The sequence below is a fragment of the Dermacentor albipictus genome, chromosome 1 (assembly GCF_038994185.2).
Source record: "Dermacentor albipictus isolate Rhodes 1998 colony chromosome 1, USDA_Dalb.pri_finalv2, whole genome shotgun sequence".
Classification (NCBI taxonomy): domain Eukaryota; kingdom Metazoa; phylum Arthropoda; class Arachnida; order Ixodida; family Ixodidae; genus Dermacentor; species Dermacentor albipictus.
The window spans coordinates 321,559,513-321,582,671 of NC_091821.1; the positions used below are offsets into that span (position 1 = coordinate 321,559,513).

Below are 23,159 nucleotides of genomic sequence, written 5' to 3' on the forward strand. Positions count from 1 at the left end.
GCTCAGCAGAGAAGCGCAGATTCAGATATAGTGCAACGTATAGGAAGCGTCGACGTGCAGCAAACACAGCCAATCCGAGGCTCGCAATCCTCATGGCGAGCTGGTCCCCTTACAAGGCTTACAGCCGGCGACTTGTGACACTGTTCTGGACGTTTCGCAGCTGTTGAATCCGCCACGATTCATGCGATTGTGTGCTTGGCTTAGAGGATGGTCACGTCCTCTTTTATTAGCTCAAACGATAAAGTTTGATGGGTGGAACATGACTTAGCATGCCGACTGGCGCATGCCGCGCCAGCTGGTTGTAATATTGGGCTGCATTCTATACGCCCGATGCAGTGTAGTTGTTTGGCATGTATGAAGTGATTTGGGGGGTATATAGAAAGAGCAGCGTGCAGTTGGGATCAGACTTATGCAGATGTTAGTCAGTATAGTTGAGGTTAAGCGAAAGAACTGAAGCTTTGGCAAGCCGTGTGAATTCCAGTAACAGATATTGCTCTTCCAATGAGATTTCTGAGAAATCGTTACGTAGTCCGCCGATGCATTCCACAGCAGGTTTGGAGACAAATATCCGGAATTGGTGCTGGTTTCATAATTTCTTTTAAGTGGACCTGACTCGACCAATGATCGGCTTCAACTATATGCAGATAAGAAATGTACGGTTAACAATTAAGCAGGTTAGTGAAATTTAACTAAATAACTTATCGTATAGTTCCTGATATTTGCCAGATGCTATATATGAAGCCTCTTCGGCAAAATTGTTTCGCTATAAACATTTAATAAATGGGAGACAGTCGTTGGCTGGATCGCAGCCAGTATCCTCGACTGTTCCTCGATGCTATCGCCGACATCGTGTGCTTTATCGCCGACATCGTGTGCGCATTGGTCTACGACAGATGACAGCCTGAAGGAAGAGATTCCTCAAAGGAGCCGCTCACATGCATATGCACAGAGTCCCCGCTGGGCCGCTCGGAAGACGGCGCGATTTGCTATTTAGCGTGTGCCCGCTTCCCCTCCTGCCGCTGCACCGCCCTGTCGAGTGCCGTTATTCCTAAACTCATGCGAGACAGCGGCCAGTCGTTCTCCCCGCGTTCCTGATTGCACTCTGTGTGCATGTCGATGTAACTGTGTGCATCGAGAGTGCACAGAGTGCACTCTCGATGCAGAGTGTCGATGCACACAGAGTGCATCGACACTCTGTGTCGATGCACTCTGTGTGCATCGACCCGCCCGGTGCTCGATGTGTCGTTGCCAAGGGGCCTCTGCGACGCGAAAATTTGCGCAACCGGCCGCCTTTAGCCGCCGTATACATGTATGGCTTAGCGTGCGCGATGGCTTCAGAAACTTCTTACCTTCCCCGCCTCCCCCCCTTCCTTTCTTTTATTGTCCTAGTCGCAGTTACCTATATATAGGCTACCGCAGACTACACTGCAGTCACATTTCTCTAGACATCGCTGCACGCTTCAACGGGAGGCTTTCGGAGCGGGCGATAAGTCCAGCACGTTATACCTCGTAAATTATCATTTAATAAAAATTTAAAAAAGACTGCTAAAAGGAGAAAAGTGAGTATGCAGGAAACCTGCAGAACTCAATTGCTATACTAAATAGGGGTATTCAGTTCGGTGACATTAAGCAATAGAGAAAGACTGAATGTATTGATGCACTGAACGCACTAACAGTCGGCCTCCCCACTCAACCTCGTCGCAGGGATATGGCGTAAATTTAGCGCACACGCATGCACATGACTGGTACAACGAGGGTGATAAATTTTATCGCACTCAAAGAGAAATACAAGTCGAGTACTGGGACGAAAATCAACTCAAGCTAAAGCCATTCCACTCTCCATGCGCCACCTATAACTTCTTCGTTCTTTCATTCTGCATGGCCGACAATTCGCAAAACTTGGTTTTTACCAGCTTTCTAGAGATTCGGAATTGCGCACGTGCGATAACTCTACACATGCATGGGCGGCAGTTACGGTAACGGCGCGGCCATACAGACGAGTTCGCTATATGGGCAGTCTGACCTTGCCCGACTTTGTGTTATTCGAGCATACGACTCCTTTTATTGCATTCGTTCAGCCGGCGATAGCATTAATCCCGTGGGCTGCAGTGCTGCGAGTGCGATTTTTGCCAGAGATATCCGAAGAAAATGGGCTTGCATGTCCTCTGGCTGGGTTGCATAGTCGCGTACTCGGCCGGGCGGGGATCGGACCCGCTCTCAGCGCCTTGCATTTTATGTCGCCGCGACGCGCCGATCGTTGCGTTTGTCTTACTGAGCGTTTTTTTTTTTCTACCACGCGGATCTGCTAAGCCGCGCAAGCTGGTGTTATTCGGGCATGTCCCGGAGGTCGTTGTTATATGCTGCCGCGTTTATTATCGCGAAGGCAAACGTACGGTCCATTCTCCGGGAGCCTTGTTCGGTGTAAGGGATTATACGGTGAGTAAGATGAAACGCGGGATTGAAAAATGCTAAGGATAAGCGAAAACCATCGGCTCGCGTCTCATGCATATTTACCGGCGGCAATATATATCTGATGCGGTTCCCTTTGTGTGTCAAAGCAATGCTCTGCTTGCGTTTATTCACTGCGAGCCTCCTCGGTCGTCTGTCAGCGGGAATGGCTGCGCCGGTCACGTCGTCTGTATGCAAAAGTGGAGTGCCGTACACGAAGTGAAGCGGAACGGCAATGGTCAGAACTGATGCTTTCGTCGGTCCAAGGACTCATCTACAGCAGCGACTCGCAGAAGTCGCGCGACCGAGCTGGTCGCAAGTGGCCGCTTTGGTCGAAAAGCGACTGTTTTGGGTGCAGTCGCTCGCTGTTCGATTTTTCAGTCGCGTGACTGCAGTCACAAACCTACTGAGCCAATCAGCAGAGCAGGAGCAGAACACTGTGTGTACGCTGACGCTCATCTTGCGTGGCGACGTCAGTGCGCGCGGAGACGCGTGAACGGCATCAATCGCGAGACATCTCGGTGTGAACAACGGTATAGCCGGGAGTCGCTCCTTGCTCGTCGGTCGCGCGCCGGTCATGCGGCCTGAGTCAATCGCTATATATATAGTGTGAATGCACCCTTTGTAATGAAGCGTGCGACGATGCACCGTAAAAAAAAATTCCTGAAAGAAAAAAAAATGTATGGCAAAGTCTTGTGAGATATCACTTGTGTTCTCGTTCTTGTTTCTGCGGCTTTGTATTTCTGCGATGTCAGCAATCTGTTTATTCTTTTTATGCAATTTTATAGAGAAAGTTCTTAGTTTGTTTCATTGAGGAAGACGAAGCAGAAAACATTTATTTGTGGCGATTTCTTTGGGGGGGGGGGAGGGGGGGTAACGTTTACTCCCCTAATGACTGCAGCTTATGTCATATGGTACGAAAAAGTGAAACGCCGGTATGTGGCTGTAACCAATCATGCGGGACATATAAGCACGTTGCATATGGAGGGAAGGGGAAGAGAAGAAAAGAGGGGTATGGAGGAGGAGTAATCATGAGCATAGGCAGTGCATATATTGTGTGACTATGCGTGTTCGTGTTCGAAGGGCGCACATATATACACCCTTTAATATTTCTGAACTATACGATAGTCCATTAAATGTTACTACTATATATGAACTTGGCAATGTATTGCCTTAGTCCCACGTTAACGCAGTTACCGCTATGTCCCGCACATCTCGCGCTTTCCAGTGGTTTCCCACATTTTCCCACGTTATTTGCCGCACGATATGTCTAGCACGGTAGACAAGTATAGTGCGAATGGACAAGTGTTTCATATACCGAGCGACAAGATTGAAAGTTTATATTTCTATCGGAAATCTGACGCAACACATAGCAGCGCGATGTTCAAACCGTACGCTGTTAGGATCGGCCTGCAGGGGTACCGCTTTGCAAAACTATCTCAGCCCGCTGCAGGTGCTTCGATCGACCCGCTGTGGTGGCGCCCTTCAGAGAACCAGTGAAGACGACAGCGTTAATCCACCATGCGCCTCTTTCGGAGAATCGGCGATGGCAGCAGGGCTGGCCACGTTTGGCGCCCCGTGTATTGTTTATTGCTTTGCCGGGTCTTCATGGTTTCTCTGCATCAAGAAGAGCTTCCCTAACAAAAAGGTGCTTTGCGGTACGTGGGCCCTAGGATTCGTCACAGTCTGCTGACACTCGTGGCGACTAAAGGAGAAAGCCAGTTCTGGAATTTAGAGGCGCCGGCTGGGGTCAGGCGGTCAGGTCAGGCCACCTGGCTACGGGGACGGGAATCTACGGGAATCCAAAGTGTGTACGTGTGTGTGTGAGCCCTCCTCCTCCAAAAAGGCAGGTAGACTGCTATGACGTTGGACGCTACGAATTGGCGGTGAACTGCCGTTTTTACCTCACCTAGGGATCTAGGGAGAACGGAGTGCTTATAAGCGGCTGTTTGTCGCAGCTAGAGTACGTGTGCTCTTCATCGTGCTCTGTGATCGTGCTTGTGAGCTGTGTGCTCGTCATAGTGCTCGACCAGCAGTGTGCTCGGTGCGTTTGGAGCTCCGTGCTCGCATGCTGTATGCTTCGTCTTGCGTGCTCCATGTGGGAGCCACGCTAGACTGTAGAATGTATCTCTTTTTTAAAATGTAAGTACTGTAAATAAACCCTGTATGCCTAGTTCCTCCCAAGTTCCTCCCTACGACCTACAATCCTTACAACTGGATGCCAGCGGTGGGATCGACCTCTTCATCCCTTACAACGCGTACTTTTCTCTCATGCCGCCGCCAGCTACAGTCGAGCACAGCTTTATATATATAACGGAATGAGTAGTTCTTATGTGAGCTGTGCGCTGCACGATCTTTAGAATGACGTGACCTGTACAACGAAAGACTTCAGGTGTCTCAAGCACTTCGCCATGAAGGCGTTCGACTGCATTGCACTTGTTTGACACGACTTGCACGAATAAGTCGCGTCCCACATAGCTAAAGCACTTGTATAAACTTTTCCCCCCTAATAAGCTCCATTGTTTCTTCCCTTGACCTAATTTCGCGATGTTTTAATCATGTCACCGCACCGACTCAGCTAGGTTCCCTTACGTTTAAATATTTTTGTTTCTTTGAGGTCGAATCCAATTTCATCAGGGCTTGCGCATACTCGCACAGGTTATGTAGCTCAATATAGGGTGTATTTCTTTATTTGTACGTCGTTTCGCGTGCCCTGCTTTCTGCTTCGTGTACACGTTTTCACTGGCGTCGCCTCGAAGAGAACAGCGAGAACAGTCATTCGTAGAAACCTCGGCAGGTGTAATGGAACGATTGTTTTTGTTCCATATTTTGTTCCATTCTTATCATCAACGTACTGCTCCAAATGGCTGATGGTGGCGATACCAAAGAAGGTTCTGCGCTGCTCTTGCCACAGAGGAAGAGTGTGGACACGGGGGAGCAGGACGGAATGGAACTCTTGTGTTATTCCTGCCCTCTGCGGTCTATTGCAGTAGCGGTCCGTGTGCAACGTAAGCCATCAAAAAAAAAAAAGAAACAGAAAGAGAGAGAGAGAGATGTTTTCGTGTCGCCAATCATTTCTGTCAAAGCTCACTAACAACTCCTGACGTTCGAAGTGATGTAAGTAGCTGAAACGGGACAGTTAACGTAGATCGAATAGCAGGGCAAGATACAGTGCGAAATGACGACATTCGAAGAACGACGAAATTCGCCAACGTTGAGACATGCGTCAGATAAGATGGCAATAGACAGAACTGCAAGGAGGCAATCGCGAGTGAATTTAGCGCAAGACGCGATGAAGTCGGCGAAGAGCTGGGAAGGTAATACTGGGGAAGATTTCAGTTCGAAGATGTTGAGGGAGAAAGATTGACACGGTGAAACGCAGAAGCACAGCACAAATAGCGAGGGGTGCGGGTGCAAACAACGGAATCACGTTGTCACGTTGCGAACGATCATGTCGCGAAGCGCCCATAGCTGAACGGTGCGAAAGTACTAACAGTAATGGTACCTTTGTCAGATACTCTGCCGGCGAACGTAAGGCGGTTATCGTTTCGCCTGGCTTTCTGTCTTTTCTTTTTTGGCTCTTTCTCCCGTTTTCGTGGCTGTCGGTGGTAGGACCTGTATGTACGAAGGCGCGTGCTCTCGGGCAACCGAGTTGCGCGGAGGGTTGGGGGAGGAGGAGAAGGGGGGGGGGGGGAGGAGTTGATGCTGTAGCTTGCTCGCTGGCCCGGTCGTTCGTTCGTTCGTGCGCTCGCTCGCTCGTTCCTTCGTTCGTGTTATTCGCTTACATACATTGACAATCATTGTCGATGGTTTCTGCACAGTTTTACGACAGTCTTCCCAGTTTCTCGGAGCCGCTCGAAGCTTAGACGCTTACGAGGTGCCTATGGGATCTGCAGCCCTACTTGTAAAAGCGGAACGCACGGGCTCACCCGAGCGTGCCAGTCCAGACATGCGGGAATGCATTTAGTCCTTTTTCGTCCGACGGAGGGACGGAATACACTGAGCGTGCATGTCGGCGGAACAGCGCTGACTCATTTCGCTTAATCTCACGCTCATTGCAGCGGCCTTGTTCGCGTAGAATGCGTGCGGCAGTGATGTCTGTGCTCTTTCCTTGTGCGGCCATTTGCTTGCCGCGCGGGCACTCGACCGTACGTATATGGCCACGAGCATTCAGTTTTTGTGCAGAAGGCAAAAGTATTGCTGTATAGGCATGATACTTCCTCGCTTACGTACGCAAGCAGAATAGTAGCATAACGTGTTCTTGATTGCGTTGTTTGGATCACTTCGCAGCATGGGTTTCTTTTAATTATTAGTTGCTTGATGGCTTGCTGTTGGTGCCACAGATTTTTTTTTTTTTTTGTCACTCCTCTGCAATCCCCTCCTCGAACTAGCTTAACCAGTGTGCGTGTGCACGTCGAGGATTGTCATATACGACGTCGTTAGTGCTTGAATTGCTTTTTTTTAATTATTGTTATTTCATAAAACGAGATGCGGGCCACGATCGAGAGACGTCATAATGGGCGGCACCTGATTACCGACCGCATAGAATTCCTTTTAAAAAAGTGCACCGAAATCAGCATACATATGCGCAGTGGCGTAGCAACAGGGGGGGCCGGGGGGGCCGTGGGCCCCGAGTGCACGGGGCCAGTAGGGAGGGGGGGGGGGTGTCATATACGTCTGAAGACACCCGAAAATTGTCGATATCCTCGCCTTCCTCGACTACACCCGGGGGGGGGGGGGATGACAGATGAGCAAAGGGCCCCGGGTGCCAGACGACCTAGCTACGCCACTGTATATGCGTCCTCGTTTCCACATTGCGCGCCTATAGACGCTAATCGATACCTGTAATCGAAACCACGACTTCGAGGTCGTGCTCAGCGTCAGAATTGCCCCATCGCAAAAGCACAACCGATAAACAGCTGCAGGAGCACGCTGCGGCAGGAACAACGGCAAGTTGATGATTATATAATAGCCTCGCCCGAGAAGGCTTTGGTACCTGGCGCTGAAGCGTTCTTCGTATAACGTTCCCATGCGTACGGTGTAAGCAAGATCGGAAGACTCGTCCGATTCGCTGCGACCCTTCCTGTCGCTCATCGCGAGTCGAGAGTGTGCACTACGCTTTGAAATGTCGAAGTGCACGTGCGTTGTGTAACCGTACTTTTTTTCTTTTTGCGATCGAGATCAGAAGCGCGAACGTTCCCAAATTTGAGCTCGGCAAAGCTCGGTGCCTAACACTCGTAACCCTCAGTCGAGCGACGAAGCGAGAGTGTTTGTCGTCTGGAATGTCTCACTTTCTTTGCATCCCTATCGGCTATAGTGACGGCGACGCTGCGTGGGGGCGATTAATGAAAGCGTCACAGCGCCCTCTTACCGTGAAGTGCAAGGTGTGAGCGAGTCGATGCGGCACCCGTACCGAAGGCGCGGCCACTCGAAGCATCCTCTGATGAGAGGAAACGTGATAGCGTACGTGCGGCCCAGCATTTGGGCGGCAGGCCGTCTCTCGGAAGAGGAGCGCCTCGAATGGGAGGGGCTGCGGCGAAAAGGAAGGTTGCGCTCGTCGATACTTTACTGCTCAGCGGCGCGTGCAGAACCTTCGTCTCGCCGCAATCTCCGCGAAAGTGGGGATCCACTCCCGCTGCGTCTCGGCAGAGAGAGTGCGTTTGTGTGCGTGCTCTTCGACAGCCTTGGTGCAGAGCCGTCACAGAGTGGCTTCGCCGCGGCCGGCGCGTGCGATGTGCGTGAACCTTTGAAGATGCCCGCGCGTGCTTCGATGGGAGAGCGTATTTACATTCGTGTGCAGCACTCCCGTATTACCCCGGGTATGCGCCGAGCAACGCGCGTAATGTATGCACAAAGCGCGCATTGAACACGCCCGGAAGATTGCGTACGGACGCCGGCAGCAGCAACGGAGGGGTGCGCTCGCTCGAAGAGGCGTGCAATATTGATTTTTATAATGGCGGCCATGGTCGATGTGGGACAAGGACTCCTCTTCCTGAATTAGCTCCTCCCTCTGAGCACAATCATATTCCGCAGACGGAACGGCTTAGGCGCCCATTTATAGAGCTAGTTAATACAATGAGTATGAATTTACCGGTAAGTTTATATGCCCACAGTCAACTGCAAAATATTACGGGCAGCATAGGAAAAAAGTCTGAATTTCCTCGAAGTTTGCACTCCTGAATTATTATTTGCAATTTATATCATTACGTGTCATCGACAATGCGCAGCATTGTTTTGCGGTCTGAATGTTAAAGCCCTAGGTAACAACCCAGGTTTGTCGCGAAACCAGCGCCCTCCCCCCCCCCCCCCCCCCAAGAAAAAGAACTTTTGAGGTCGACTGTACGATTCTAGGCGTTTGCGTGAACATTGGTGATATGAGCATTAATAAAAAAAAAGATGAAAAAGAAGCATACATGCTATGGGAACAGCTGTTTGGTCGGAGCCATATAGATGTTACGTCAGTAGCGTCCGTCGCATAAACAAGTACTGAGGTCTAGCTTTCGTGTAACTGACTTTCGATGCTTCGGAAATTTCACATACCGTACTCTCCTTATGTACGCAGTCACCACGTTTTATGAGGATTACTGCGCTTCATATATTAGCTGGGAGAGTCGCACGTGAACCTGACAGATTCAGGAAATGCTCCAAAACTCCGAATCGAGATCCAAGGATACAACTCGTGAGAAATTTGTGCACTGGTGAAATATATTGGAGGAACACACACGCCGGGTTATCCATGTGTTCCGAAGCTATACACAGACATAAGTCTCCACGTTTTGGAAAGTTAATATGACTCCCCAGTTCGTGACAGAATCTCGGGAGAGTCATCAGCGAGCATTACTTTACTAAAAGAATGTAAAATGCGTTATAGGTTCGTGGCGGTAAAGAGATGTAAATGGGTAGCTTTTCTTAGCCTTTCTTTCGTGCGGAACTCACATCCTCCATACGCATACGTGAGTAGTATTTGAAGGCGCTGTTGAGGCTGTTTGGGTCTGTCAATTCTGTGCATCTACATTTCTTACGGTGAATGAATGACAAAGATACCCATTGTGACTACAGAGGGATGCTCATTAGAAGGACAGCGTGTCCCTGCTGGCCCTTGCCTCCCGCGTGCATACACGAGCTCACCGCGTCTTTCCTCCCCCCTCCCCCCCCTCATCTCTCTATCTCATCTTTCTATTCCATCTTTCACGTCCACCGAGTAGGATAGCCAACCAGACGCGTTTCTGGACATCCCTGCCTGCGCGGTTGAGGTGTCCTCATCTGAGAGACAGTTACTGCGCTGCACTTTACCCCATATTTCTTCCTTCCCAAACAAGAATCTCTCTCTCCCTGCCTTCTCACTTTCTATCTTCCTCCTCCTTCTCCTCGCCTGAGCACAGAGCAGAGGTTCGCTCGTGCGGGTTACAGCGGCCTCAGTAGTGGAAACGGCATCAGATTACGATTTTTCAGAACGCTTCTAAGGAGCAGAATAGCGCGCGAAACGTCACTATCTTATTGTTATGCTCTTCGGCAATGCGAAGCCTAAAACTAGCTCACAAACACAAAAGAGATGGAGAGAAAATGAATGAACAGGGCATAAAAAAAAGCGAAAAAATATATTATCTGTTCAATTGATGGTGCACGTTGGTATTTTTTCAGACCGCACGTGCGGAGCGTGCCGCTTCGTGTGTTCGAAAACGGCACTCGCAGGGTTTTCTCGAATGCGCGAAGAACAATCGGCGGCGTCTCTACGCGTGGACACAATGGGAGGAGGAGCCAAGACGTCGTCAGTGTACTGCGTATTGCGCCAACGTGACGCTCTGCAAGGCTGCTCCGCGCACCCCCGCTTCTTCAGCCTGCTTAGAGGGGGGCTTCCCTGCGTGTGTAGGGCGCTCCTGCAGGGGCACGCTTCGCCTTGACTCCAATAGGCGGGACACGCGAGGCGCACGCGCCGCTGCCTCGTGCTTCGCCTTCCCCGCACGAGAACGTATACCGCCCTGCGGAGGAATGAGAAGAAGAGCTTCTGCTAAAGGGCCCTGAACCGAATGCGAAGACAAGGAAGCGAAACTTTGCTCATGCTATATCCCCGAGGTACTGTAGTGCGAGAGAATTACGGCGTCCTACAATTCGATGATCGCCCATTGAAATCGCTTTGTCATAACTGTTTTCATATTGAAAATGGAGGCGGAGTGCATTGCGCACTCCAGCACGGCCGCCTCCACTTGCGCAAGGGCCACGACCGCGCGACTGCCGCGCGACTGGCCGCTCGAGGCACTTTTTGTGTATTCGCGGGCTTCTTTCACGCTCGGAAAAACACTTTTATGAAGCACGTATTGAGGAACAGAAAGCTGTATCGGGAGTTTTTCATGTCGCTCTACAATTCTTTCATCGACAATTTTCCTCAAATTATAGTAGTTGAGAATTTGATTAATTAATTAATTAAGACTACTTATGCAATTGGGCGGAATGCAAAAGATACTCTGATTATCTCCAAGCGATGGCGAACAACATTACCTTGGTTCTGTCCAGCTACGTGGCATTTACATATTTTTAAATCTTGGTGCACGATAGTTGGGACACCCTGTATGATAAGAATCTGTACGCCCACGCCTTTGATGACATTGCCTTCAGGATCGTCCGGCTTTATTTAGCGTCGACACGAATAACAAAAACCCGCGAGAGTCTAGTACAAGGATATCACATAAAAAAATAATAAAAGTAGAGAAAGGAAGTCCTTCTTTCATTTTCTGTTAATTCTGCCTATTCGATTCTTACAAGCCGTACCGACTAAATTACGGAATACGGAACAAGATAACGCGCAAAAGGCTGTTCAACAATGGCGATATGTTGCGCAATATTTAATAACGAGTGGCCCACACTTTCGCCTGACCTTGCAGTCCGACAGGGAAGAGACTGGTCGATAGAAGTGGCGCCACGCTAGAAGTGGCGCCACGCCTTTGGTGTTAGCAGCCATTAGGCTAACAATTTGCAACAAAACGCAGTCGCAGCCTCCTGAAACAATGAGAGTTTTGTAAGGCCTCTGTCAGATTGCGTTGCGCAGTTACATTGGAAATCGTGGCTTTGCGACGCGGTTAGCTTTCATTCTGTTTATTGAGGTATATATGCTATACAGACGGCTAAACGCGTCGCTATACTGCAGTGAATTGAGCAATAGAAAGCAGGTGTTCGCCCAATTCGTCCATCGAACGGGGCTTTCGAAAACGCCTGGATAGGTTGCGCCAATCTCGTTTATTCGCGAGTGGCAGCTGCTTATACTCTGTCGAACACCTATACAGCTGTAAAACGAAACAGCGTTATAGTCGGAATCCCATAGCGAGCACGTGTATCGTCTGGACAAACTTTCCGTGCTACCGCTCTGGGTGAACTGCTGGCGTCTCGTGTAAGCAGAATAGATGCAGAATCAGCAAGTGCTGCGCCTGTGTTCTGTGCTTATGTCTCTCCTTCGCCGATGCTTTATTGAACGTTCGTCGCTGTGCGCTCAGTTGCTACACTACTCACTGGCTCTTGTACCGAGATATACTCCCTCGTGTCTTGACGATATGCTACGGTTATTTTAGTTTAGCTCTTTACATATTATTTACAGCTGAACGTAGGTGACTAGGGATTATAAGTTTATGTGGAATAATGTCCCCACAAAACGGGTAGGGTGGTTAGATAAGAGGACAATAAAGGCAGCATGATGTTCAGCCAAATGGTTAGATTACCATTGCTATAGAATACCAAATGCACCGTTTTCTACGAGCAGTCAAGTCTTGATGTGGTGTGAAACGACGTAAAAACAAAGGAAGGGCGACAGCGTCACCTTGATATTCCTTCGACCTCACAAGGATTCTTCCTTATGATTCTCGTGACGTCACATATAACGGTAACACCTGGTCAAAGGTAATTAATCGATTATTAAGTAATGATGATTACATATTGCGTTTATAAGTGAACGCGAAACGCAAAACACGACCTGGCAGTTTATGAAAGCTCTTCCTGCCAAGTAAAAAGAGAAAAAGTATCTAAGAAATCTAAACAAGTATGCAGTATTAAGGCAATTGACATTCATGACGCCGGAGTGACATCGGCTGGGTGATTTGGGCTCTAAGCTTGTTGGTCATTTCCTTCTCTAAGAAGCCACCTTTCTTCACCCAAGAAACGTCGAAATTCGAAGGGGCAATCTGCCATGTCTGGCTTGATAAGCTATATGAAGCACACAATTGTCCTTGAGTATATTGTCATCGAATAGTTATCTTTCTTGCTGAATGTTTAGGCGGCTCGGAGCTGACCGGATCGCACGGATCCGCTGGTCATGTCGTGACACGTACTGCGTAGCATGAAACAGCGTGTGCGAGGTCGAAGTGCCTCGTGTGCGCTCGCGTCGTGTGCGCTGACCGGCCGCTCCTCGAAGCGGCGGCGAGCAGCGTGGGCGTGTGAACGTCGGGGCGCGGTCGTCGATCACGTCGCTATAGGGGGCGGAGATCGTAGTAGTACGAAAACAAGAGCGTCCTCGGGACCGTCCGGACAAACCCGATGCTCCCGCGACGAATGAAATTTGTGAATGAGTAATGAGCGAAGCGTCGACGTGTCCCTCTTCGTCCGCCATATGTGTGCGACCGCGCCTGCCTGCGACCGTCGGTATAGGCGTTGCACGTGCGTGACAGGGTCATTGACGAGATTAAAACTTTTGTGCCGCACATTTTTCGTCCTCTTCGATTAGACCCCCTACATGGAAGCCTTCGGGGTCAACGAGCAGGGGCGGGATGTACGTGGCCCCTTGTGGCTGACGAAGAAGGCGCAGCGACCTTGCGCTTTTCATAAGCGGACTGACAGCCGGAGGTCGTTGTGCGCATCGTTATGAAACGCGATAAAGGCGAGGCCGGGCGGAGGGCGAACGTGATTCGCGTTCGGTGCGTGCAAGTACTGGCGCGTGCACGGGATGACGACGCACTGCGGTGGCCGAGAAACCGCAGTGCAGTCGACGCACATGCGGTCGGGAACGCAGCGCGTATTCTTTAGTAAGGATTGTATACAGGCGATTGACCGAATACTGTACCGTAAATTTGTTAATTTGTGACATTGCAGTATGTATACCATGGCAGCGAGCCGGCACAGTGGCCTTCCCGAGGTTCCGCTGCCCGAATCTCACATATACGCGCGATGGAGGTTGACTGCAAGTCGTTGAATTAAGTTAGACTGCAGAGAAACGCCGATATCACCCTGACGTGAGGCGCTGGCATTATGCACCCACTGAAATGGACATAACGACGCGGCGACAACAGTACGCGTGAGATACTGTCGATGTGGTTGCTCCAACTTTCTTTCAGGAAAGCGCCAGTAGTTTTTAAACACTAAAGCCCTGTTTGGGAGTGTTATATGTGCACTATATTTCTCATTTAGCCATTCCTTTATCTCTATATTAGCTTATCGCTGTCAGAAAGCTTTTGAAAGGGATGCGTACGTGTATGTACCTGAAAAGACAGACCCTGGGAAATGATTGATCTAAATTATGGCTATAATCTATTCATATGTCACAACAATGACGACACGGCAGTGAACATAGGGCGGAATAACACCCTGAAAAAATCGCTGTCATACTAAACCATTCTAAATGCGTATCCCGTGCTCGTCAGCTTGCATTTTACTTTCCATTCTTTTTTTCTTTACTCTCGTTCTCTCCCCCTCCCCTATAGATTGCAGCGCGGACTTGAACGCGTTGACTTTTTCTTACAGGTCCCGCGTGATCTGTGGCGAGCTGCCATTTCTGACGGATCCGAGCCGCCGTATTTTGACCCGGGTAGAGATCTACGCTACCTGCGTTACCTGCGAGCCTTCGACACGTGAGTTCACGTTTGGTAATATGTACATATACAGTACATGAGTGGCATCTGTGCTGCGGTGCTATAGATATGCACACAAAACCAGAGGGCCACGCTTTAGCGAATGGAACTTACACATATCTACACTGTTAAAAAAAAAAAGGGAAACGAACGTAAGCATGGTGTGCGCGTGCGGTAACCTTGTTACCACAACGTGCTCCATATATCTTGACTCATACAGAGCGCTTTCCTTGAGGGCCTGAATTGAATCACGTTAAGCTTTAGTTTCTCTCAGAAGGCACCTTAAGGACAGTCATGCGCAAAGCGTGTGCAAAAATAATTATTCTTGGCGCTTTCGGACATATTGAGGGAGGTGACACTATCGTTACTTAAGAAATGCAGCTTTGTGACCCGCTCATCGTCCAGACAACAAAGTAAAGAGTAACTCATCAATACGACAGTTTCTATGTGCGATAAAATTTATATTGTCAGTAAGGAATGCGCAAGAATGGGTAATTTTTAGCGATTCACATCACTCTGCAGCACAAAGGGGAAAACATTCAGTGACAGTATAATATATGAAACACTTTAAAACCTCACAAAGGCAAGCGAAGCGAAACATGCAATAGCATTCCAGTGGATACCAGGGCATTGCAACATTCCTGGCAACACAGCAGCCGATGAAGCAGCACGACAAGCACACCTCAAAGATGATACGGTTCCGCTCCCAATATCAAAGAATGAATTACGCTGCATTATAAAGACAGCATCTTTCAAAAAGTCTAGAAACACTTGGTTTTACCAGAATTCTAAGAGCTCAGACTTATACCATATTGATCCATTTATTGAATTCAAATTTTCATTGTCATTAGACAGAACTATGGAAACCCTTATTCATCGAATAAGGCTAGGCACTGCCTACACAAAGCATTTCTGGCATAGAATTAGCCGTGTGGAAACCCCCGAATGTGATTGTGGATTTGTAGACGAAGATAGACCTCCTTCTAGATTGCCCACATCACGACACACCAAGATGCCGACTTAAATCAGCGCTAATTAAATTAGACCGCAAACCTTTCAGTTTAAGGAAAGTTTTGGGCCCTTGGCGTATACAACGGCCTTGCAGAAGAGCGCTTTAAAAGCACTAAAGACTTTTCTTGAAGACAGCGGAATTGTAGGACGTTATTAGCGCTTTCATTGTTCCCTTCATTTCAATGTCACTGTATATATGCATCTGTTTGTGAAATATGTTATGTTGACTGTTCTGTTGTGACTGTATGTGACAATGCATTTACACGATGTATGTACCACCCGCAGACTGGACACTGTGTTATTAGGGGACAGTATCGTTTGTACTTTTAAGACTTTTATCTACATAACTGTGGAAACGAGACATTGACCTTGTATACTGTATGTACCATGCGTTCCTTACGTCATAGTCTTCCTGTGAAAATGTTGCGAGATAAGTCCTGGTGCTTGTGTGCAAAGATTATTCGATATGTAACATTGAACCCTGTATGATGTATGACGGAACCACTCAAGAGATAGGGAGTAGCCGGCGCTTTAAATTGTGCGCTAATATCTCCTTATATCATATTAAAAAGAATACGGCAGTTCTGAATTAATGCGACGCAACTCCTGTTATTGAACGCCGACAATATACATATTTTCTCTAGTGCCGAATAATGGGTCATATAAAGTTTGGTCTGTAGATTTTGTTCAGATAAAAATAATTGATTGATATGCCCTTTATTAAATAGAGTGATGACAGTATCGTCTTTTCTTGTGATAGAGGACGCGCGGACGCGTGAATTTGTTAGGTCTAGTAAATGCTTTTGTTTTTTAGAGCATTGTTTCATTCGTTTTCCCCTATTTTCTCCTATGTCTTATTGTAGCTTATGAAGTGCAGTGAGTCACCCTAAAATGATTGCATAAGCAGTTGGAAAGTTGCCCGAGGAAACACGAATTTCGAAAATATTCGTAGTAGAATAGAGCAACTATATAGAGAACGCAGGGTTTATGGATACCCTTCAGTTTTTATCGTTATTTGAAACGTGTCCGGCTGGTTCACGGTAAAACACGAGACTCTTAAAACGCTTAAATCTCGGGGCTTCATCTCGAGGCCCGGGAAAGTTCAGACGAAAGCGGAGGAGGGGAGGCGAGATGTTTGTAATGGCACGCATATATCAAATGTACTCCTGTGTGCGAGTGGTCTCGCAGACGCCTTCGAGGTGTTTCTTTACATGTCGAGGTGCGTTCTCTTGGTTTGCCTCATCCAAGTCAGTTAACGTGCGTTTTATCGTGCCTATTTTCGGGCTTCGTGCAACGCAGTACATTAAAAAGTTGGACACATGAAACAAAAGAAAAAAAATAGAAAGGCCACGAAGAGAGAAGCACCAATGCGGAAACATGTTTCCACGTTTCGTTCCCGCTTTGAATTTTTGTTCGCATAATAAGCCTGCGCGGTTTTCGAGGAAACGTTTTATTCGGCCGTGTCTAAGAAATTTGTGGAATGGTGAATCCACGACTTGCGTGCACGTGTGCCCGGTGTTATGCTTTCACGGTCGAGGCGTGCAACAGACGCCGTTGTCCCAACATACGCCGTTGTCCCCGTTCGTCGTCGTCGTCGTCGTCGCTAAAGCCCCGTCTTGCTTCACGGGTTTTATTCGGCATTTTTCACAATGCTGCGTTACAGCAGTATCTGCACACTTGCTGGCACTGCGCTGTAGAAAGTGGGCAAGTGTTAGTAACAAACGCAACTGGGCGTGCTATTTGTAATGTTCCTGGATTCGGTGTCTCGAGAAAGGACGACGGTGTGATACACCTAGCTGTTCGTTTGGTGGTTGCGGTGACAATGTAAGCACGTATGACACGACGAATGCTGCCTCCACTAATACTTTCGGTTAGGTTATTAGTTTCAGTTTATTATTATTTAATACAGTGAATGGGTGAGAGATAATATACAGACGAGGATCCCAAAGACTGCAACATTGCCCTCAGTTAGCAATAACAATGTAGATACCTATGAAAGAAAAGCAAGCTACGTAAAATAAACAAACACAATCGCGTAAAATACAGCATAGAAAAATTAAATAAGTGAAATACAATTGTCAGTATACGCTATAATAAAGTTTATGTGTGTGCTATAGTACATAAAAGTACTGTCAATAAATACAAATGGCAAAGTTAGTATATGATGAACGATGTAAACTTCGTTATACATGTAAAAAAACTGAAGGGCATACTTATATGCATGAAATGATGATCAATATTTACTGGTGTTGGGTAAACCATTCCATAGTTTTATAGCCGTGAATGACGATGTTATTTTTGCATAGTTAGAATGAACCATAGGCAGTAGAGAATTGGAGTTACGTGCGAATCTGGTGTTATTCAGATAGCTGGAATCAATTAACTTGTTTGAAAGCAGTTTAGTAAGTAACATATAAAGCAGAATTTTAAGATAATAGTTGAGCAAGCTTGTCACAATAACGATATTGTTTTCATGAGGTAACAGAGTAGCATTCGCGAGAAAAACCGCCGTTAGTGATAATGTGTATTGCTTGGTTTTGTAAATGCTGAATAGACGAGACGTGACAGTTATATGGATTTCCCCAGGAAACTATGCCGTAATTCATGTGGCTGTGGAATTAAAGCAAAGTATAACGCAATAACGCGTCTTTGGAAAAATGTGCTCTTGATTTGATTACTACTCTAATACTGAAGGTACACTTTTGTTTAATGAAGACAACGTGTTGAGAAAACTGTAGGTTAGAATCTAATTTGATGTCCAAAAATGATACAGTCGGAGGCGGGAATGTGATGATCATTCAGAGTTATCTCAGGCATGCTGGGTAGTATTCTTTACTGGTTCAGAAAATAATTGACTTTGGTAGAATTTATAATTAAATAATTGGAAAACATCATGCAACAATCTGTTCAAGCTCATTGTTTAGTGTAAGGGATAAGGTAGTTAAAGATTTGTCACACAAGGAGATGGTAGTATCGTCTGCGTTTAGTACTCAATGTGCAGATTTATTTTAATACATGTAGTTAAGTCAATAATATAAATGGAGAATAGTAAGGGACCTAGTATGGAGCTTTGTGGTACAACTTGATGAATAACTTTACTATCAGATTTAGCACCTCCTGAAAAAAGCCGTTTGTTCTTTATCATGCAGGTAACATTTTAGGTGGTTTAGGCTGGAATGAATGAATGAATTAATTCATAGTTGACAAACAGATTACACTGGATGCCTAATAGCGGTGTTGTTACGAAAGACTCGAATCAGCGCAACGACGCCGCAAAATATCTAATTTGAGTTTTCACTTGGGCAATGCCTTTTTTCCCGGCGTGGCTATGTCAGAGCTGGAGCATAAATAAGGTTTCATCAACCTCACTGATGCCTAAGTCAGGCCAGGCATTCTTACAAAGACACAACGGAGGATATAACAGAACAACGGCACAGGCGAAACACCCATAACTGAGTACACACACTTTGCGTACTTCACGCCTTCATCTTATCGCGACGATGGCGTATACATTTTGAGAAGTGCATTTATACGTAGTTACGTCCTCCCGTTGCTGAAAGAGTCTTGATCAGTCGTGAATGAAGCCCTTTGTCCAGGACCGAGCGCCTCGCTCATGCCACAGTGTCGTGACGTCATCATCTGCTCTACACCTCATGATGTATGCTCGCCTGGCACGAAGCGCGCGCCAGGGGGGTGAAGGGTGTCTGCATCTTCGCCGCCGACTTAGAAGACGCTCCCCCAAGTCGCAGCTGCCTCCCGCACGCTTGTTCCGCGCTTGCCGGTGTCTGCTGCCAAAAGCCTTTACCAAGTAGCGAGCGCGTCAAAGTGCATACCCCGTCGTAAGCAGTACACAAAAACCTAAAAGCAACCTGAGGAAGCAGCGCAGTTCTGCGCTAGGGGCGACGGAGGAGGGACGCCGGAGGCGCAAGCCCGGCGCTGCTCTATTCTGGGGCCGCCACATCTCCGGAGCGGGGCTAAAAATTTCGCGCGCGGCCGCCGCTACGGCGAGCGAGGGACGGCGAAGTGCGGCGGCACTGTATGTAGCGCGCTGAGTAAAGCCGAAACTCGCGGCCGGCCTTGCGCTGTGCTCATCGCCCGCTCGCGTTAGACACCGTGGCGGCCTGCGGAAACGCCTCTCCGACGCCCTTCGTCCTCGGCCTCCGGCGAAGCGCGCGCTTCGCCTTTCTTTCATTTTCCCCGACTCATCACCGGGCTTCGCTTGTTTTTGGGGACCTTGCACGCTGGCGCGGAGATTCCGCTCCGGCGAAGAGCGGCGCGCGCGCACCCATCTCGGCGCGTGTCTTCCTAGCACCTCCGAGAACCAGTGAGCAGAGGCGGGAAAGTTTCGTCTCATTTCTGTCGCGCTTTTGTTCTTGTCTTTGATTACGGGTGGAAGGAACATCGCGGGAGAATTGCGTTAGCGTGCGTAAAGAGGAAAGAAAACAGAGACAGGCGCTGAGGCTTGATGGCGCACGCGTTATTTATTACACGCGGTCCGCCCTTGGTGTCGAGTGTAATTAACTTTCCGTGGCAGCTGAGGGTTGCGGGTGTCACCGGCTCATACCAGCGAGTGTGGTATTCCTAGAAAATGATTCAAACTAAGTCCGCGAACAACTCCCTCCGCGTGGCGTACCTTAAAGGATCAAAGAAAGAATATCGAATGACTTCAAACAATGATGAAGAACGCAACGCGCACTTGACCGAAGTACTCGATCGCGCAGAATAAGCATCGGGAAAAAAAAAGTATTGCTTTACTAGCGTATGTCTGTTTGATTCGTGAACCGGGGTCTTTAGGCGCACGTTAACGAACCCCAGGTGGTCGAAATTTCCGGAGTCCTCCACTACGGCGTGCCTCATAATCAGAAAGTGGTTTTGGCACGTAAAACCCCATAATTGAAATGTGAATCGTGGTCTGTTCGTTGTGCATGTATATCATATTTTTAAAAAAAATTTCGATCAGTTGTAAAATGAATTTTTACAGTAAACAGTATACAATGTTATAACGAAAATATGTGACCAGAGAAAAAGGCTGCACGTACGTAGCTTGTCTAGGCACTAACCACCTGTAGAGCATCAATAACGCGACTATTAGTTTTACGGCTGAGCTATAGAAACATACGATCGTTCCTTTTTCCACTAGAGCGAATCGTACACGGTACATATAGGAGCGGCTAGAAAAATGAAAGAGCAATATATTTTTTTATTATTATTATTTCACGCAAGTCCACGAATATGACATCTTTACTCCTAATCTGTACACGACATTTCTACTCCTCCAGTTTGCTATACCCTATCCAACTAGTCCGCTCCCAAGCCTAGTCCTCATAGCCACAATTGTGTTCAAAGCGTGCAGTTCTTGAGAACAACGTAATTTTGTAGTAGTCAATGCCTCTGTATATTCTGTAATTGAAAATTTATGATGATGTTTCTCCATACGGCTACGACGTTTCTAATTTCCGGCTGATTGGAGAATCCGCGAGGAAATCTTATTTTTGCGCTGCTCCTGTGGTCCAAAAACGTTTTGCAGTCAGCTCTGTAACTCGCGTATATGCATGTGCTTCTGTGTGACCGCATGGCCAAGTATTAAACTGAGACAACCTTATACCTAGTGCGTAGCGTACCATTGGCAGTTTGTTATTCGGTGTGGATTATTTTGCGTCGTTCTCCTGCGTTCGTGCGTGCGTAGTATGCAGTATCGTCCCCTTCAGCGTTCGATAGCAAAGCGAACAGCGTGTACAGCATGCACCAATTTTTCTCTATCTCACTTACCCGTTCCAACACATGCTTGGCTGGCAGGTGACCGAAGCAATCCGACTCAGTCCTCGTCACTGTGCACCTGCGCGTCGCCTCGCGATCAAATTAGAATTCTTGTTGTAATAAGGGGGCTACGGCGCTATAAAAACACGGACAACAGAAGTAGAAATGTGCAGGACGTGCGCAGGAGCAGCGTGTCCTGTCCACTGAGGACTGCGCGCGTTCTGTCCTCTTCCACTTATGTTGTCCGGGTTTTTTTATAGCACCGTATCCCCCTTATTACAAGATGAACTTCCACCAACTAGCCCAACTTGACGCTGTACTGAATTAGAATTTCGGAAGACGCGATCGTCGGTACAGCGATTATCTACCCTCCAAGTTGCTGCCATGTACTCATGTAGACGCAGCAACGTGGCTACATTTTGCTCTGACCCATAGCCTCATTTTCAGGCGCTTTCCCATATACCTCGCTAATTTGCATTCTTTTACAAAATTGTCACAGAGACAGGTGTGTTTCTGTATTACTTTCCTCTTGCACCGGTACATCAATCGCTCAATGTAGTGGGGAGAGACACACAAAATAAAAGACAAAGACAGGGAAGTTTACCAGAACGGAAATCTGGTTTGCTACCCTATAGCTACACTTGGAAAAGGGGGATGTGTAAAGGTAGTAAACAGAGAGATAGAGAGAGACAGAAAGGGAGCACAGACACAGAATCTCCGCTGGTCAAGATCACGGAACTTGTATCATCAATGCATTGGAACACGTGAGGTACTTGATGTATGTTCAGTGGGCATACGGGGGGGGGGGGGGGGGGGGGAACTTATTCAAGGGGTAGGGTTGTACCTCTTCTCCTTGCACTCACCTTCATCTCTCTACCTATAACGGCAGACCCGCTCACGCTGCGTTTAACCCGGCGGCAGGTTCATCTCCGTACACTAGAAGGAGTCACTCGAACTGAGCAATTGACGGCCTGCACTTGCAAGCCTTTACATCCCACTGAAGCTATTAAAAATATATATATATATATATATATGATCCTTCTCCCCATCACCCCGATCATGTTCGCATATACTCTAAAAGAATGACTAACGTACGTCAAACGCGAGCTGTAAGCATTTCGCAAATGTTTTTAAATTTGCGATTGGTGCTCAAGCCTTTGGCCGCAGTGTCCTCGGCGCCATTAAGGCAACCTTTTGCGGCACTGATGTGGTCGCTCGCGACACTTGAAGGCGAGGCGTCGTGCGCATGCGCGTGCTGCAGTGCCGCATGCAGCGTGTCGCCTCGTCGACCGCGCCCATCGGGGTTGCGGGTGCGTGTGCGACGCGCTGCGACCGCGCTGCTCTCGGGGCTGGCAACGGAGCGCACCACACGCACACACCCCGCCGGCGGGCCTGCGGACGTTTGCTTCGGTGGGGCTTTCGTCCGATGGCGACCTCCGATGAAGCGTCCCTTCGCGGTGGGCTCGAATTAACGGAGGCTAAGACGGGCTCGGTGCGACCAAAGCGGAGCGCGGGGAGCGCCAGAGACAGCCCGGGGTCCTAAATGTGGAAGACCCTTGACCCCGTCATTGGAGAATTGATGCGTCCACGGCGGGTGCCAGAAGTTCTCTTATAGGAGTGTCCATACGCGACCACCTTTCCGAAACCGCTATTGAATTATGTTTTTTTTTTGCGAGAAAGGAGAAGAGAGAGAGAAGTATACTTTAATGACAGGTGGATATGTTAGCCTAGCGATATGCCTGACATATGCTGCTTCAGATGTAATGAGCGTGAAATAATTAAACAAGAAGCCACCAGAAGCTACTGACATCGGCTGCTTGGTGGTGTAGCTGTGGCCCTTTACACTCCAGGAACAGCGTACTAACACTTCTTTACACACGTAACTGCCTTGATGCCGACCATGCACCGAAAATGAATGCACCCAAAATATCAGCTTTTCAAAAAATATAAATGACGGAGATGGCGTAAACATATAAATGCAGCCTAATTCACATACGGAAATATTGCAGCGCTTTTCTCAATACAGATGGTTTCTTTAATGCAGATGAAAACTATCTGGCATGCCCGTCACAGCCAAGACCTTGGATTCTACAAGCAGCTGTTTTCAATGTCCGTCCT

The 23,159-nt window shown here is 48.0% G+C and overlaps 1 protein-coding gene across 2 annotated transcripts in view; it reads left to right on the top strand.

Moving 5' to 3' along the window:
* The window catches only part of mrj (DnaJ heat shock protein family (Hsp40) member B6 mrj), a 164,233-nt gene that overhangs the window by 32,405 nt on the left and 108,669 nt on the right, over window positions 1-23,159 (top strand). For both annotated transcript variants that reach the window (XM_070531615.1, XM_065453145.2), the window contains one exon: window positions 14,167-14,273. The gene's annotated coding sequence lies outside the window, so the exon portion shown is untranslated. The remainder of the gene's footprint in view (window positions 1-14,166; window positions 14,274-23,159) is intronic.